Genomic DNA, 18,582 nt, shown 5'->3' with positions numbered 1-18,582 from the left:
TTAGCTGGACGGGATTCTCAAATTCTTTCAGTCGTGAAATGTTAAAAGCTAGGTAGGCGCAACCTGCTGAACGCTAGGTGGTACTGTTCCTCTTCACTGGGATACCAGTGACCACACACAGGGTCCCTCTGCTTCCACACTGTGCTGAGTCCTGAGACCCGCCTCTGGTGCCCTGCATAATTTGTTCATTTTGTAAATAAATGCTGCTGTTTCTACTGGGACACAGGCAAATCACTGACACATAAGCATCCCCTCCTGTGCCCTTGCCTGTAATGAATGACCCTATGGCCTTCCCATCCTTTTCATGGGGATCTAGTGTCCATGGGGCTTCTAGTTTCCCTCAGCCTATGCCTTCCTTGCTCTAAAAAATCCTACCACCTTCATGCAGATAATTTTCTGATTTCAAGAAGGTCGAGGCTGCATTTACTGCTTTTTCTCCCCTGATTGCCTTCTCTGTTTTCCTTTCTTCCTGTGGATTTTCTTCATTTTGTCAAAAAGTCCTTCTCATGCCACCTAGTGCATTTCTAGCTTTCTCCTAAGGCCCCCTTTAGTCTTCCAGGGATCTCTTCTCAGTCAGTCTTTAAGTTCTGTTCTTCTCCACAGCACATTCTCGGCCCTCAGTGATCATGCATAAGAAGGACACATAGAAGGTGTAGAGGAATCTCGAGGAGGGTCAGATGCTGTTGGAGGAACAGGTAAAGTCTACATGGTGATGATGGTGTTAGAGCTGCACATGGAGGTATGGGTAGACTTAGTTCTTCTGTAACTTTTGTGTTTCTTTTAAAATGCTGCTCTGCCCTTTTCACAGATGAGAATACTGGGGCCCACACAGGTGTAAGTTCTGAGTTAAGACTGTGAAGCTAGGAAGTAGCAGAACTACTGATTAAGTGACTTAAGTGGGTTCTTCCATCATCCATCCACCCATCATCCATCTATTCATCCACCCATTCATCCTCCCTCCATCCATCCATCTGTCCACCCACCCATTATCCATCCGTCTGTCCAACCATCCATCCATCCACCTACCCTCCATCCATCCATCCATCTGTCCATCTATCCATCCATCCACCCATCCATCTATCCACCCACCCATCATTCATTCGTTAGAAGATTTAAGTCCTGCTTAAGATTGCATAATTAATAAGTAGCAACCCTTCTACTCTTATAAGTTTAGTGAGTTGTTTTCGCCATTCAGTCATCCATCCATCATTCATTACATTCATTCATTCATTTCTGCATTCAACACTTGTTGAATGTTGAATGAATCCTATTATGAGTTGCATAATATACGCACTAGACCTATAACAGTGAGCAAAAAACTAAGTCCCAGGGGGCTTACAACTCGGTGACAGGAGGGGGGGGAAGCAGACAACAAACAACAACAACCAATACATAGTATGTCAGAGATGATGATGTCACGCTCTGATGTGTGTGTGCGCACATGTGTGTGCTCCGTTCATGTGTGTGTCATCTTGGCAGATGTCAAGGAGGGTAGGGTGGGAAGGACAAACGTGCCCCCACAATTGTGATATCGACCTTTTCCTTATTAGTCGCTGTACACTGGGAGGAAGGAGTGAGAGAGGAGTCGGCCAGTGTAGGCCTCCAGAGGCAGGAAGTTGTTCACCATAAACTGCTCTTAGAGAAGAAGCTGGGAATCATTTATTTTTTTTAATTTTTTTAAAAGCAGGCTCCACGCCCATTATGGAGCTTGAACACATGACCCTGAGATCAAGAGTCACATGCTCTATCGGTGGAGCCCGTCAGGGACCCCTGGGAATCACTTTTAAGCCTCTGGCTCCTGATTTCGGCTCAGGTCAGGATCTCACGGTTCATGGGATTAAGTCCCACATCATTGGGATTCTCTCTCTCCCTTCTCTCTTCTCTCTCTGCCCCTCCTCTGCTCTCTCAAAATAAATAAGTAAACAATTTTTTCCTGATGTGGGTGTGCCTTCATCCTCCCCCCGCCCCCTTTTACTTCAAAATAAAGCGGGAAAAAAGTCTGAGAGTTGAGGTTTCTGTCAGTGGTTCACACTAAGATTTCAGCATGCCTTGCGGAGGACATTCCTTCACAGATGGCCACGTTACAGAGTGAGGGAAGGAGGGCATTGCCGGCAGAGGAAGCGAATACTTGGGGGGAAAGTCGGTGCAGATAGAAGAAGAAAGGCAAAGGCATCAGAGTGGTAAGAGGAAAAAGCAGTGACGGTGGGGCCATGGAAGTGGGCAGACCTTGATGGCGTTCTAAGGCAATGAGGGATCATTGGTTGTTTGAAAATTGGGTGCCTCCCTGCTTTACAGATGGACAATCTGACCCAGAAAGCTGGCCTCCAAGCCACTCACTTGACTACTTCTGCTCTTTTTTCCCCAGGATTAGACAAAGGAGAGAGAAGGGTGGGGGAAAGAGGCCCAGATTTCCAGGGAGAGACATAAGGTCGCCTGGTAGGTGCAGTGGATTACTGGGGCAATCTCCTGACACCCCACACTTGGATCCTGAATAATACCTAACATAGAATCATGCAGACCCTCTGTTTTCCTCTCAGAACACAGGGTGTGGTCACCTGCCATCACCGACGTCAAGCCCCTACCTCGCCATCCATGCGGTCCAGATTCCTCAAAATTTCTGCTAGTTTCTAGAGACTTATACTCTGTCCGGTCACGGCTGCCCCTGAGGTTTGGCTTCTGGAAGACTCTTGTCTCTAAATTAGTTTCACCTTCTGGGTTGGTTCTTTACTCTCTGCCCTCACTGACTCTTCTCCACAAACATGTGTTCCAGTCACACTGGTCCCGCGTGTGACTCTGGAGGAGGGATTGTCCCAGTTACTACTGCCATGTCACAAACCGCCTGGAACTTAATGATATGAAACAGCAGTAATTTTATTATGGTCATTGTTTTTTAAAAAAATCAGGAATGCGGGCAGTGCCCTGTGGAGAGGGTTTCTCTACTCCCCAATACGTGAGGCCTCATCTGGGGGCTGACAATTTCAGTGGAGTGGAGTAGGGTCGGGGGGTTCCCTGAATCATCTGCGTGTGACTCAAAGGCTGTGCCCAGCTAGGACTGTCCACTGGGGCGCTTACCCACGGCCTCTTCATGTGGCTAATGCTTCTCACAGCAAGGCTGGATTCCAAGAGGGGGGATCTCCAGAGCAACCATTTGAGACAACCCATCAGAAAACATAAGATCGATCTTGTGTGATCCAGCCTCTGCTCGGGGCACCCATAAGCCTGCACTTACTCAAGGATGGGGAACATAGACCCCTACCTCTCAATGGGAGATATGTTAAAGAACTCATGGCCATTTTTGTAACCACCAAAAGAAGGCTATAGTGCAGTGAGGCAATGATAGAAAATTTAATTTTATTCACCCTTAGAAGTCTTTAGCCTTCTCTGTTCCCAGGGGTTTCTCCCTGGGCACGTTTCGCCATGGGCTCCTTCCTGCCTCATTGCTATTCCCGTTACCCACAAATTCCTATTTATTTTTATTCATGCGTCTGTGAGTTCATGCCTGCATTCAACAAATGTTGACTGAGTGCCTCATATGTGCCAGGCTCCATTTCAAATGCTTAGAATTCATCAGTGAACAAAAGGTGCCATAGGTATTTTTCTTTGAGAGGTTGCATTCCAGGCAGAGGGAAACAAAATATAAACATAATAAGTAAATTTCACAAAACGTTAGGTGGTAGTGCTACAGAAAAAGAAAGTGTGGAACATGGTGAGGGACTATGGCACCTGAGGGGGGCGAGTGCCGTTTCAGATAGGCGGCCATGGTAGGCCTCGCCAAGAAGGTGGCATTGTAGTGAAGACACGTGGGGGGTGAGGAAGCGAGCCAGGGACTTATGTGGGCAGAAATAATCCAGATAGGGGTAATAGATAGTACAGAGGTCCTGAGGCGGGAGTAGGTCTGGAATATCTAGAGAAGGGCAAGGATGCTGTAGTAGCTGGAATAGAGAGAGCGGACAAGGTCGAGGGAGTGACAGAGCCCAGATCAGGAAAGGTCTTGCAGGAGGCTAGAGTAAGGACTTTGTAAGAATTCTAAAATTGGGATCCATAGGAGGACTTTGAGCAGAGCAGAGATTTAATATGACTTAATGTTTAAAAAGGGCCCCTCTGCTTCCTGTGTCCAGAATAGACCACCGGAAGACAAATGTAGCGGAAGGAAGATGGGCTAGGAGATTATTAAAGCCATTCAGGTGTGAGGAGATGGCGGTGCATGTATTTTGGAGGTAGAGCCAGTAGGATTTCCTGACATCGGAGAGTAAAAGACAGGAGTCACGGGAACTTTAGTGTTTTTGGCCTGAGAAATCACAGTGACGGGGTTCCCATGGATTGAGATAAAGAGGGCTGTGTATGAAAGCACATTTTTTGTTGGGGGGGTGGGGTTCGAAAGATGAGGAATTAAGTTTTAGACATGTTAGTTTGGGAAGTCTTGTACAAATCGGTGGAGAGGTGAAGTTGAAAATATGAGTCTAGCGTTCAGAAGACGGGCTTGAGCTGGACATAAGAACTTGTGAGCTGTTGGTGTATAGTTGGCATTTGAAGCCACAAGATGGGATCGGGGTCACGTGGGAGTGAGTGGAGACAGAAGAGAGAAGGAAATCAAGGGCCAAGCGCAAGGACACTTCGGGAAGAGCATGTAGGGAGCAAGGAGCAAAGACAACTGAGCAAAAATGATCACCCCTTTAGATAGAAACACAAAAGGGTGTGTGGCGTCCTGGAAGCCAAATGAAGAAAGAGGTGTCAAAGTCAAGCAGGAGGAGGTAACCAATGGTGTCAGCCGATGCTGACGGGTCCGGTAAAAAGGCCGAGAACTGACCAGTGGATTAACAACGCGAGTATCTGTGCAGCCCTGAAAAGAACACTTTCGTTGAGGGTGCCAGGAGTTGAAATCTTGACTGGAATGGATTTAAGGAGAGAAAATGGAGGCAGCAAATATAGTGAACACTTTAAAGGAGGTTTGCTGTGAAAGGAAGCAAGGACATAGAGCACTAGCTGTTGGAGATAAATGGTCTAGAGAAGAGAGAAGTTTGATTAAATAAAGGTGGGAGAGATGTTATCGAGAGGGATGCAGTCCAGAGCACAAGAGGAAGACTTTGCCTTGGATAGGATTGTGGGAAGTCCATCCATGGTCACCCCCTAGAGGGAAATGCAGATGTGTACGAGAGTGTAGGGTTTCTCATCTGATTACTTCAATTTTCAACACAGAAAGCAAGCTTATCCACTGAAAATGAACTTAGGAGAGGCAATGACAAAGATTTGGTGAGAGAGGAGTTTTACAATAGTGATCTAGGAGTGTGGAGGAGTGAGTAGAGCAGGGAAGGTTGAGATGATTGCTGAGCAGTGTTAAGGCCCCTTTTGAGTTCCTGGTGTTAGACTGATTGATTGATTGATTGATTGATTGACTGATTTTTCCTGGTCATAGATTTAAATCGACATCAGTCGATTTAACAATTTAACAGTGGTTGGGTGTTTTCTCCCCAGGCATGTTCAGTTGCACAAGGGCAAGCATGAATGGATTGGTTGATTTTTGTGGTTTTTCTAGCGAGTGAAGTGAGGGGTGGTTCAGAGAGGTGAAGGAACCACAGGTCTATGCTAACTGACTGTAGCATTGAAACTGGTTGGGAGGACAGAATTTTTTTTAATGTATTTTTTTAAATTTTATTTGAGAGAGAGAGGGGGAGGGAGAGAGGCAAAGGGAGAATCTTTTTTCTTTTTTAAAGTGCATATTTATTTTTGAGGGAGACAGAGAGAGAGAGAGAGAGAGAGAGAGAGAGAGAGAGCGCTAGTGGGGGAGGGGCAGAGAGTGAGGGAGACAGAGGATCTGAAGCAGGCTCTGTGCTGACAGCAGAGAGCCCCATATGGAGGCTTGAACTCACGAGCCATGAGATCATGACCTGAGCCAAAGTTGGATGCTTAACCGACTGAGCCACCCCGGAGCCTGAGAGAGAGAAAATCTTAAGCAGGCTCTGCACTCGGCAAGGAGCCAGACTTGGGGCTCAATCCCACGACCCTGGGACCATGACCTGAGCCAAAATCAAGAGTCAGATGGGTGCCCCTGGAGGAGGACAGAATGTTAAGGGCTGAAAGTCAATGGGAGGGTCAGTGGAGTAGACACTGGGTTGGGGGAGGTGGAGGGATTGGATGAGTGAGTGGAACTTACAAGGTGGCGGTCGGAGGGTGGGGGCATGAACTAATCGGAGTTGTTCATTATGGGTGATGACGAGGTTGAGGATGAGCTCCTAGGCTTGAGTAATGAAGACGGGATGGGATCATTGGAGGAGAGACTTTCAAGAAACTAAGAAACCAGTATGTTGGGGGAGATCATCTAGATACACCCTGAAGGCTCCAAGGGTTGAGTTCTCCTGTCCTGTAGGCACATCGCTTAGCACCATTTATCCTATAACAAATGTTTTAGGCATATACTTATAATCTTATTTGCCTACTTATCTAGGGATGGGATATGTGTTTGTGGAGTTGAAGGACTACATGGTGGTTGGTTTTACCAGTGCCTGCCTTTCCCGACTCTGCTCGCATGTGATCACCGAGGCTCTCCAGCACAGGGTCCTCTCTGCTTGCTGCAGCCAACGCCTCACCACACCTCTGCTCTGGGTTCCAACCCATTGAGAAGAGATGAGGAGTCAAACGGTGGTCTCACCACTAGCTTTAATCACGTAGGACAAATAATTCCCTAGCAAAGGATGAGACATTGTGTCTGTGTGCCAACTATTCTGGGTTGTGTCTCAGGGTGTTTCTGGATGAGAACAACGTTGAAATGTGTAGACTGAGAACAACCAAAAGCCTGAATTGATCAGAAGGAGTAAGAAAGAATTCTTTCTGCCAGACAGTCTTTGAGCTGGGATATTGGTCATTTCCTGCCTTCACATTCAGACTCGAATTGGAACTTATACCATTGGGTTTCCTGATCCTCGTGCCTTTGGACTCAGACTGAAACCGTACACCTGGCATCCTGTATTTCCCCTTGCTGACTGCAGCCTCTATAATCTCAGCCTCTATAACATGTGAATCAGTTCTTTCAAATAAACCTCTCTCTTCCTCTGCCTCCCACCTTCCTCCAAATCAAAAAGTAAGGACCTGCCCATGGATTGGATCTGTACCCTTATCCATCCAGGTGTGTGGAGACTTGTTAATCTTGTCTCACAACCCATTCTCAGACAGAAAAAACAACAAAGAGGATGGAAGAAAAAGTTAGAAAATAGATCTTTCTGGTCTAAAACATATCATGCTCTTTCTAATCTCCCAACCTCCTGTGGAGGGAGAGATTGACCAGATCAGATGAATTTTCTCCAACATTTCTGGAGTTGGGGGCAAAAGCGAAATTTCTCCTTGTCAGCGTATGGACCTAAGTAGGAAAGTAGGCTGAGAGGTAGTTAATGTCTTCCTGCCTAAGGATAGAGGACATTGACAACTCTATGTTCAAATGGGGTATGGATTGATTCTGGGGCCCTACTTGGTGCCTACCGCATTTCACATGCATGCCCACTGTGTTGTCACAGCACCCCTTTCCCCAGCCAATCACAAACACGTTTCTGTCCCAGAGTTCTGACTCCATGATAGATACTCACGGTCCAAGGGGACAAGGCTGTCATGGGCCAATGCACACGGGGCTGTGGAGAGAGGCCCACTCTGCCTGCATAGGGCCAAGTGATAGAGTCACTGCAACATTTTCGTACTTCAAAGATGATTACATGTATGTTGTCTCACTTGATCCCTATGCCAGCATGGTGAGAAACTGACATGCATTATCCTGTCTGTAAAAATAATATTCATGATGACAATTATCAAGAGGTAGAGGAAGGAAGGCAGAAAGGGAAAGAATATTGAGATATAAAATTCCTACACAAAATAACTGTATCACACCGGCATCGTAAATGTATTTCTTGAGATACAATGCCTCTCCACAAACTATTCTGTTGCTTTGTATTTCATATAATATCTCATGCTTGTAAGAAGAGGTTATGTGACGTTTTTAGGGGAATTGAAGAAAAGCTAATCTTCACAAAATAGTGAGTCAGTGAAATGGTAAACATAAAAAATGTGGAATTAGCTCCAAGGTCTGTGAAGCTTTTTGCAAGAAGCTGATCTAATGACCAAAATGACCTTCTTAGTTTTCTGTCATTTTCCCCAAGATGCTAATGTTTTAGATCTATGTGTAAATGTTACGTGGGCTCTATCATTAGGTAGATATTTGCTCCTGGATGATAAAAAGGTGCATTTTTCTCCCGAATTTAATTTGATTCTATTGCAACCATGGGCAGTGAGGAACAGCCCTTGGAGATGGGTGTTGCCAAGTGTTCTTATGAATGTGACATCTTGTTATATGGGAAAAAATTGCCAACAGTCTTAAAAGTAATAGACACAGAATGGAAAATATTAAAGGCCATCTCTCAGACTATAGTATTTGCTAGTAAAACTCACAAACTCTTAGAGCTTAGAAAGTTCCATGCTCCGTTCTCTGGTTTGCTCCAGCAGCTTTCCAGACCTCTTTCAAATGTTGGACTCACTCTGGGGCACCTGGGTGGCTCAGTCGGTTAGGCATCCGACTTCGGCTCAGGTGATGATCTCGCTCGCGGTCCATGAGTTCGAGCCCCGCGTCGGGCTCTGTGCTGACAGCTCAGAGCCTGGAGCCTGTTTCTGATTCTGTGTCTCCCTCTCTCTCTGACCCTCCCCCGTTCATGCTGTCTCTCCCTGTCTCAAAAATAAATAAACATTAAAAAAAAATGTTGAACTCACAAAGATAAATATCCCAGCACAAAAGTATAGAAGTTTCTCGTCTGCCATTCTGCATGCCTAGGATGGTGTGTCCATCCTGGATTATCACCTGCAAATGGTCCAGCGTTCAATACAAAGATATAATGGGGGCAATAACTCCATGTTTTCTCTTTGCTTCTCTGTGTCAGCCATCAACTTTGCAAAAGTCTGTGGTCAGCCCTCGTTCTCTCTTCTCCCTTAATGTGTTTGAAGCAGCGCTATGTGTTTGGCCTGAACGGTTTCATTTTCTTCTTGGGCACCCGGGAAGACCATATTTCCAAGTTTCCCTTGCAATTCCATTAAGACTCTGTGTCCAAGTTCCACAAGTCAGAATGTATGCAAAAGTGTTGATATACCCTTCCTGCTCATGGGATCCCTTACACACTCCTCTTTTGTGGCAATTCTAAAGACCAGTTGTTGAAGATGGTCATGCCACAAGGTGCATGAAGCCTGGATACATAAATGACTGTGTGGATCAGGGCTCCCTGTCTACCATATTGGACTACAAGGTGAGCAAGGGAAGGTGGTTATTGTATTGATCTGCTGGCTTGTTTGTTGTTACAGTGGTTAGCCAATCCTAATTAATTTAATATTGCACCCCTCTCGTTTGTATTGTACTACATATTTGGACTAACGAATTCATAGGGACCCATTTACTCTGAGTAACAGCCTTCTGATTTTAAATGTTTATGTATTGATTTTTGAGAGAGAGAGAGAGAGAGAGAGAGGGAGACACAGAAGTCGAAGCAGGCTCCAGGCTCCGAGCTGTCAGCACAGAGCCTGACATGGGGCTCAAACCCACAAACCGTGAGATGGTGACCTGAGCCAAAGTCAGACCCTTAACCGACTGAGCCACCCAGGTGTCCCAAGCCTTCTAATTTTAAACATATGAAAAATCTGACCAAACCTAATAACTATTTGAGTCCTCTGGGTCAAAGATGGGAGCTTGGCAGGTCGCCTCACTGATAGAGTACCAGCATCTCAATTCTCTTTCTTGGAAATAATTTGGGGCATAGGTGCTCAACCATTAAAGGCCTTCAGAAACAGTAAGTAGAAAACTGTGGAAGGTAGGTCACCAGTGATAAAAGAACCTACAGCAGAGACTATTTTTATCTTTGCTGTTTGCTTTTCCCTCGTGACAAGTATTTTCCTAATTGAAAGGCTGCCTCTTCTTTTATCTAAGTGACAGGTGGTTAGGATTGTTACATTTTCTTTTGGCAAACCTCATAGAGAAGATGCAAATCCTCATGATTTGGAGCTGGGGATTGCACTAAATATAAAGATCTGGTCGTAAGCCTTAGCAGCCACAAATAGATACAACCTCCTACCACTACCCTTCCCTAATCCTTCACCTGTGATTCAGTAATACCCAATTACTTGGAGTTGCCCCAAGAACTCCGTAGGCTCATGCCTCAGCATCTTGGTTCATTATGTTCTTTCCACCTTCCTGATTCAGGGGGTGCCTACTTGTCCTTCAGCCCTCGGATTGGGCATTATCCCCTTCAGGGAGCCTCCTCTGACCTCCAAGCCAACAAAACCTTTGTACATTTTTCCTCTTGTGCTCTCATGGCATCTGTAGTTAACTACTATTGTAAAAGTTATCAGTCCTCATGATAAATAATCGTCTTTCCAGGAGGCTAGAAACTAGCCCTGGGGTACAGGGTTCCTGTTTTATTTATCGCTGCATTCCTAGGACTGGCAAATATCTGGCTTATTGAAAGTGCTGAGTAAATTCTTACTGAATCGAATTGAGCTGACCCGGTAACAGAAGTCCCAGAAACAGAACAATTTTAAACGTGGTGTGTGATCTATGGACAGGGAAACCTACGGCATGGGGCAGTCGGAAGACACAACACAGAGGTGTAGCTGCGAGGTCTCTATTATGTAAAGAGGGGCTCATCTTGATCCCAAACTACAGTCCTGCTGTGATGCAGATGTAACTGCCATGTCTAAAGATCTCTGGAACATGCCCACGAGCATTGTAAAGTCACCATGGACTAGGAGCCTCTTGGGGAAGATACTCTGAGCAAAGACAGGGTTTGGACAAAGGATTTTGTCTGGAATACAGTGGTTTATATAGGAGTGCAAGGTCATTTTGAATAGTGCCCACGTCTGCCACTGAGCTTGTTTATGACCTACCTACCATGCTCTTGCCTGATCCTAAGAAGAGGGGACTGAGGATAAAACCTGAAAGAACTGTTCCAGCAAAGCACCATAAGATGTGGAGTCCCTAAGGTAGTGCTGTTTGTAGGCTGCTGTGGTGGAGAGTTGCATGGGGACTGGCAATTTTCCCGGTCCCGAGTTACTCCCCAGCACAGCACAGCCCCAGCCACCTGGGAGCTGGTCGAACTAGCTTTTATCTCAAATGGAGGAGTGGGTGTTAGTGGGTATTCAGCGGGTATTAACAGAACCACAGAAGACATCAGGCAGCTCCATGATGGTTCCAGGGCCAGAATCAACAGGAGATATCAGAGCAAGGGGAACAAAGGAGGAAGAACATGGTGGGTCCGCACGGTAGGGCCGGAGGACTTGTTCGCAAAGACCTGAGACGACCTCCGTGACCCCCAGGAATCTGGTGTGGGGGGCAATTTGAATTAGATGGAGTCTTACCATAATTTGTGAAATAGAAGTACACGACTTTATTAGCGTTAGGACAATCGTGTTTTAACCGCAATGCTGGCATGGCCTGGGGAAACCTAGGTTACCTTTTAAGTAAGTGGGATGCATCTCAATCAGCAATATTGTATTTACCCAAGGACCGGGTGGGACGTTGCAACCACGAGCAGCGATTGTAAATGATCCATGAAGACTGGGCAACATGGACAAAGTGAGGGAAAGGGGCAATTTAAGGTCCATTTCCATGAAAGGAGAAAAAGGTTAGTGTGGCGTGATATAGGTCCATCAACATGTCATGCCGCGAAACAAATAAACAAACAAACTGAATCTATCACCAGAAATCAATTCCTAGGCAGCCATAAGAACACAGGGTTTGGGGTGAAAAAGCCCTGTGGCTTTGTGAGAATCGATACATCAAACTAGTCTGTTTTCTTTCTGTGACAGAGTGATAGAAAAATTGAAACAGAGCATATATTTGGACTTTGCTGAGCCTTTTTATTTCTTTTGAGGAGAACTTCTCTGCAGTAAGGAGGAAAATTCAGCAGACATTTTTGGAATGCTTAGCGCATATGGTAGGTAACAGGTATATTGTGATAACCCTCCTTCATCTGTGAGACACGGAGACTCTTGTAGGGGCAGAAAGACATGGGCAGGATTAAAAACTCAAGGTTAACGGGCTTTAATCCAGTCATGTGCAAAGGACTATGGTGGCACAAATCTAGAGCCCCTAGAACTTTCTGAGGAGGTCTCGGAAACCTCTTTTACTAAGGAAAACCTTGAGTAATCGTTAGGAATTTGATCAGAGAACAAGGGGAAAGGATTGGAGAGTTAGGGAAAAAAGCATGTGTCTCTAATACTTAGAACACTCACAAGAACACGCGAGAGCTGCCAAAGGCCCGCTGGAGAACATCGCCATTTTCCTCCAAGTCCTAATAGTTCCATCTTTGCAACTAGAGGAACGGCCATGGTTTTCAGTTCAAGAAAGTAAAGTGGGTGTGGCTAGTAAAATACAAAACAAAGAACCCTCGTATGAAGTATTGCCCTGGACTTCTTTGAGCATTTGATTTCCACTGCAATCCTACAACTCCAAGCAAGCAATCAGTCAACTTTGCAGAGGATAGCTTCTCATACAAGTCTTTCTTAGCTGTCTAATTGATGACCTCTTCCTTCCTTGCAAGCAAATGAAAGAATATGATAGCATACATTTCAGCCAACCAAGGAATAACTGCCAGAGGTCACTTCTTATGACAGCCATCTGAGTTTGCAGAAATGACATAAATGATGTAAAGACATTAGTTGAAGACGTGGGTGTCGAGGGATATAAATACATATATCATCCTGCCACTGGAGCCCTGGCCTCTGCATTTCCTCTTACGCTGCATTTTGAGGGACAGATGGCAGACGTACTGAGTCCTGTACGGTAACAGCTGGAACAGGGTCACGTGGGCAAGACACCAGCAATCCATGACAAGTGGGGACATAGCTTTGCTGTGTGTTTAATTTTTTTTAATTGCATTGATTTATTTTCGAGAGACAGAGTGAGACAGAGTGCGAGCAGGGGAGGGGCAGAGAGAGAAGGAGACACAGAATCCGAAGCGGGCTCCAGGCTCTGAGCAAGCGTTCAGTGCAGAGCCCGATGTGGGGCTCACATTCACCAACGGTGAAGTCATGACCTGAGCCGAAGTCGGACACTTAACCGACCGAGCCCCCCAGGCGCCCCATTTGTTGTGTGTTTAACATTTTTGTTGTAACAACGGTCTTTAGCTAAAAATAATATAATTCCTTTAGCTTAAGTGATTGAGGTGGTTAGGGTTACTTGAGTTACTTGAGTTACTCCTAAGAGGAAAAGTAAATCCACATAGTTTAAAAGGAAGTGAATAGGTTCAAACTAACATTGGGACCTTGAGTTACTCTTAAGAGGAAAAGTAAATCCACATAGTTTAAAAGGAAGTGAATAGGTTCAAACTAACATTGGGACCTTGAGTTACTCCTAAGAGGAAAAGTAAATCCACATAGTTTAAAAGGAAGTGAATAGGTTCAAACTAACGTTGGGACCTAATCCTTTGGCCGGCATATCCTGAATGAATTCAACATCATACCCTAAGGGGTCAGGAAATGCAAGGTAACTGAAGACTCTGCAGTGAATTTGCAGTGAATGCAATAAAATCATCTGTGTAGGTCACGCTGAATCGTTATGTGCGGCAGGACACGGTATATGGGAGATTGAAGATACGAGGTGAGAAAAGTCTGAAACAGCTGGATTATGGGGGTCCTATGGAGCTACACCACTCTGGGTCTCTTCCAAATCCTGGTCTTTATTAAATCTTCCTTTTACTGTGTTCCATTGCTTTTGTTTGTTTGCTTTGTTTATTTATCTTGAGAAAGAGAGAGAGAACATGCAGGGAAGGGGCAGAGAGAGAGAGAGGGGGGGTGAGAGAGAATCCCAAGCAAGTTCCACGCCATCAGTGCAGAGCCCGACGCGGGGCTCCATCTCACGAACCGTGAGATCATGACCTGAGACGAAATCAAGAGTCTGACGCTCAACCCGCTGAGTCACCCAGGTGCCCCTGTGTTCCATTGTTTTTGATGCTTTCATTGGTTCGTTATGTATTCATTTCTTTTTTTTTTTATTTTTTTTAAGTTTAGTTATTTATTTTGAGAGACAGGGAGTGAGCGGGAAAGGGGCAGAGAGAGAGAAGGAGAGCGGGGATTCCAAGCAGGCTCCCCGCTGGCAGCATAGAGCCCGACGCGGGGCTCGAACTCACAAACCGTGAGTTCATGACCCGAGCTGAAGTCAAGAGTCGGACGCTTAACCGACTGAGCCACCCAGGTGCCCCATTATGTATTCATTTCTTAAGCCTTTTTTGTTGATATAAAACATGTATATAGAAAAGTGCAAAACTTGAGGAATTTTGAGAAGTTGAGTGGGGCCCATGTAAACATCATCAAGATGAAGAAACAGAACCGGAAAAGCACCCCAAAGCTCTCTAGAACTCTCTTAGTTATTACCCCTCACGAAGAACAATCACAGTCCTGGCCTCTAATGCCATCCATTAAATTATCTTTATGTGAAAGGAATTGCACAGTACGTGCTACCGTATCTCTGGTTTCTCTTGTTTCGGGTTATGTTTGCGAGACTCATCCATGTCGTTACGTGGAATCACAGCTCACTTGGTCTCACTGCTGTACGATATTCCATTACATAAACACGGCAGTTCATCCACTCAACTATGGCTGGGCATGCGATCCGTGTTGAGCTTTCGGCTATCACGAAGCGTCCTGCCGGCGCGTATTTGTTTTCCTGTGTACACGTAGGCATTTCTGCCACATATATGCCTAGGAACGGAACTGCGAGATTACTGGCTCTGTGCGTGTTCCACGTCAACAGATACTGCTAAAGTAGTTTCCAAAACGGGTGTGCCACTTACAGCCCTGAGAGCAGTATATGAGAGCCATTTATTCTTTAATGAATTTGTCACATCTTTATGCAAGTCTGCGCTGTACGTGATGTTAATCTGGGCACTGTGGGGTAGGAGGAAAAGAAAATGAGGTAGGTACCTGTCCTCAAGGAGCTTAAAATTTAGTCGGAGACCCAGACACCCAAGCGGTTAATAACCAGGTCATGTGGAGGGAACTAACTGCCTTTTTTTTTTTTAAGTTTATCTATTTTTGAGAGAGAGAGAGAGCGAGAGAGAGAGAGAGAGAGAGAGGGCGCACAAACAGGGGAGGGGCAGAGATAGTGGGAGAGATGAGAGAGAGAAACTTAAACAGGCTCCACACTCAGCACAGACCCTGATGCAGGGCTCAATCCCACCACCGCGAGTTCGTGACCTGAGCTGAAACCAAGAGTCAGACGCTCAGCCAACTGAGAGCCAGCCAGGTGCCCCAGGAACTAACTGCTTTAAAAGAGGTACAGCAACGTGGAGGGGAGAGGCCCCTCAGAGAAGACGAAAACAGTAGCTCACCTTTTCATGGAGCGCTTGGCTGTTTGCTTAGCACTTTTCATATGTGGTATTTTATTCACTATTTACAACTCAGTACGGGCATAACTCTGCTTCTTTTTAAATGAAGAAACAGATTCAGCGGTCAGACGATTTCTCATGGCTGAGCCGGTGGGTGGTGGAGTCTGTATTGTCTACAAGGGCCTGTGAAGGCAGTTCTCAAATACTTGCTCTATGCCTATACTCTGTTGTCTCAAGAAGACGCCTTGTGCAGCACCTGGCTGGCTGAGTTGGAAGAGTCCCCCCAAGGGACTCTCGATCTTGGGGGTTGTGAGTTCAAGCTCCCTATTGGATGTAGAGCCTACGTAAAAAAAAGAAGGCACCTGCTGAGAATCATCTGGAAGCAGAAGGTAAGCGTGTCATGAGGTGGAAAAAGCACAAAAGATCGAACCATACAAGTTAGATTTCATGCACTAGGTTGAGATATCTTAGCTTTCTACGAGATCTCTTCTCTTCTCCATAAGAAGAGAATGACAGGAATGACTGCTTCAAAGAACAGTTGTGAAAAGTAGACACGTTAATACTTGATATGTAGTTGATGGGTGATAGAATTGCCAACAAATGGCATTCCAACCTGAATTTGTTGAACCTGACCAAAGACAGATTCTTTCCAATTAATATCGAACTGGGTGCAAAATAAATGCTCGGTGGTTATTAATTCAGGGACTCACTCACTGGCTGCACTGTCAAGGGAGAGTGCATTTTTTTTTTTTTTGTTCTTTTCTGGAGGCTTATGGAAAAGAACAGACAAGGATTTTTCTGGTTTCGCGTTTGAGTTGGAAGATGACAAAATGATCTCTTGTGTCCCTTCTCCAGCCCCCAGACTTGATGATTCAGAACCATTTCAGGGAAATATGATTCCATTGTAGCCGATTTCTTTAATTAGTGATTCTGCAAGCTTTCTGTGTACCCCTCCCCCCCCCATTATGGTTCTATACTGGGGAACTTCAGATTACATAGTTTTTTCAGAAGCTTTATTGATTTCTTTAATTGAATCTTTACAGAATTTTTTGGTTCGCACACATAGAAACAAGCAGTGAAGTGCAATTTGTCTTCCGTTTTTAATCTTTACCAAGCCTGGGAAAGGAAAGAAAAAAATATTTTATGAAAGTAATAAGCCTTCCTGAGGCTCTTGCTAAGGGATTTATTTTTCTATTGTTCTGGAGAAAAAGCACATTCCTCCTAATATAACTGGCCATTTGACTGCTCATTCCAGAGCCAGATCTGTGGACCTTTATTATACCTGCTTCAAGAACTTCAGAGAAATCGACATTATATCAGTCTCTGTGTCTCCTGCCTGCTAAGGATCCCTGGTCCCCAGGCACAGAGGCAGCAGACATTTGCCTTTGACCAGTTTCCAGACTTCATGCTAATGGAAACCACGGTTTGGTGCTTTGACTCCATGCACTGTGTCCATTTGCAGAGTCATGGGACCGATGCTCCCTGCTGGATCCTGGATGCCAGATGCAGAGCCAAGAGCCTCTGAAACACGCTTTAGGAGTTTGCAGGGAGGAGCTGCCAAAGTCTGTTTAGCCAGCTCAGGGACAAGATTTTACTACCCAACGTGGTTTCTGCCAGATTTGGGGTCTCATGTTTGTTTCCCGTGGATGCCAATCACCACAGACTGAGTGGCTTAAAACAACCGAAATACATTCCGTCATAGCTGGGGAGACCAGAAGTCCAAAAATGAAGGTGTCGGCAGGCTACCCGCCTTCCAGAGGCTCTAAGGAAGAAAATCCCTTCCTGCTTCTTCTGGCCTCCGGGGGCTCCAGGTACTGCCTGGCTTTGGAAAACAGCGTCATCTCTGCCTCTGTCTTCACGTGGCCTTTTCTCTGTGTTTCCTCTTCGGTCTCTTACAAGGACTCTTGTCATTGGATGTAGGGCCTGCCTGCATACTCCAGGACGATCTCATCCCGAGACCCTTAATTACATCTGCAAAGACCCTTTTTACGAATAACGTCACATTCCTAGATGCTGGACGTGGACGTATCTTTTGTGGGGGGCACCCCTCAAACCACTTGAGATCAGAGAAAAGGTAAATATGGTAAGGTGCAGGTTGTGTGTTGGGTACGGTCTCCAGGGAAACAAGTCCAGAATTGTATACTGGCCGGGGAGGAAACTCTGATCTTCTCACGCCTCCCATTTATGCACTGTTTCCAGTATTTCTCACAAGCACGTCATTTCCCAACGTGTGACACCTATGATGAGAGGGGAGATGTTTTTAAGCGATAGATAGCCATTTTTCAAATTTTAATTGTTGTGTACTAACTTTCTATTGACGATTGTGATATAAAGTTTCCTTTTAAAATGATATTATTTAGCTAAAAAAAAATCACAAGTCAGGCTATAGAAAAATCTAAAGAAAATATTACGAAAAAATAAAAATAAGGAAAAACCATGAGGTGGTACCTTAGTCACTGAAGTTTGACAAACACTGAATTATCTCATTCACCTTAATCTTTGTTAGTTTCTTTTTCTTTTTTGTTTTCTTTTTCTTTTTCTTTTCTTTTCTTTTCTTTTTTAACTTTTTAAAGTTTACTTGAGTAATCTCTATACTGAATCTGGGGCTCAAACTCAACCTTGAGATCAGGAGTCACACATTCTTCCAACTGAGCCAGCCAGGCACCCCAAACTTCATTAGTTTCATTAAACAAATGAATGATATAGGGTGTCTGGGTGGCTCAGTTGGTTAAGCATCTGACTCTCAATTTCTGCTCAGGTCGTGGTCTCATGGCTTGTGAGGCAGAGCCCCGTGTTGGGCTCTGCACTGAGTGTGGAGCCTGCTTGAGGTTCTCTCTCTGCCTTTCTCTCTGCCCCACCCTCACTCACACTCTCTCTCTCAAAATAAGTAAATAAGCTTTAAAAGTAAATAAATAAAAAATGAATGATATCAGTACTATTATGTTCATTTTACAAATACATCGAGGGCATACACTGTTTAAACATGGTAGATGAAATACTGTTTGCCTTCTGGCCACTAAAATTAGAGTAAAAAAAGATCTGACCCACGAAGGACCAAGAGCACATAAACGGAGATGACGTAGGGATGCCAACGAAAATTCCGAAGGTGGATAGCAGATGGCGAGCGTATCTGGGAGGCCATATCAGAGAAAGCTGAATGCTAAGTATCCATAAAGGAGGAAGCCAAGGCACAGGTTAATTTGTGCAGTTGAATCCTGGCTGGAACAGCTTGGGAAGTATAAGC

At 45.1% G+C, this 18,582-nt stretch overlaps 1 long non-coding RNA gene across 8 annotated transcripts in view; it reads left to right on the top strand.

The window, feature by feature from the left end:
* The window catches only part of LOC102900349, a 131,789-nt gene that overhangs the window by 32,569 nt on the left and 80,638 nt on the right, over window positions 1-18,582 (top strand). For 3 of the 8 annotated variants that reach the window (XR_006592351.1, XR_006592354.1, XR_002739639.2), the window contains one exon: window positions 604-695. The exons of the other annotated variants lie outside the window; for them this stretch is intronic. This is a non-coding gene — a long non-coding RNA (uncharacterized LOC102900349). The remainder of the gene's footprint in view (window positions 1-603; window positions 696-18,582) is intronic. 8 annotated transcript variants of the gene reach the window in all.

The sequence above is a fragment of the Felis catus genome, chromosome F2 (genome assembly GCF_018350175.1).
Source record: "Felis catus isolate Fca126 chromosome F2, F.catus_Fca126_mat1.0, whole genome shotgun sequence".
NCBI lineage: Eukaryota > Metazoa > Chordata > Mammalia > Carnivora > Felidae > Felis > Felis catus.
Note: the sequence above shows the minus strand (reverse complement) of the source record. Positions and strands in the feature narration are given on the sequence as shown.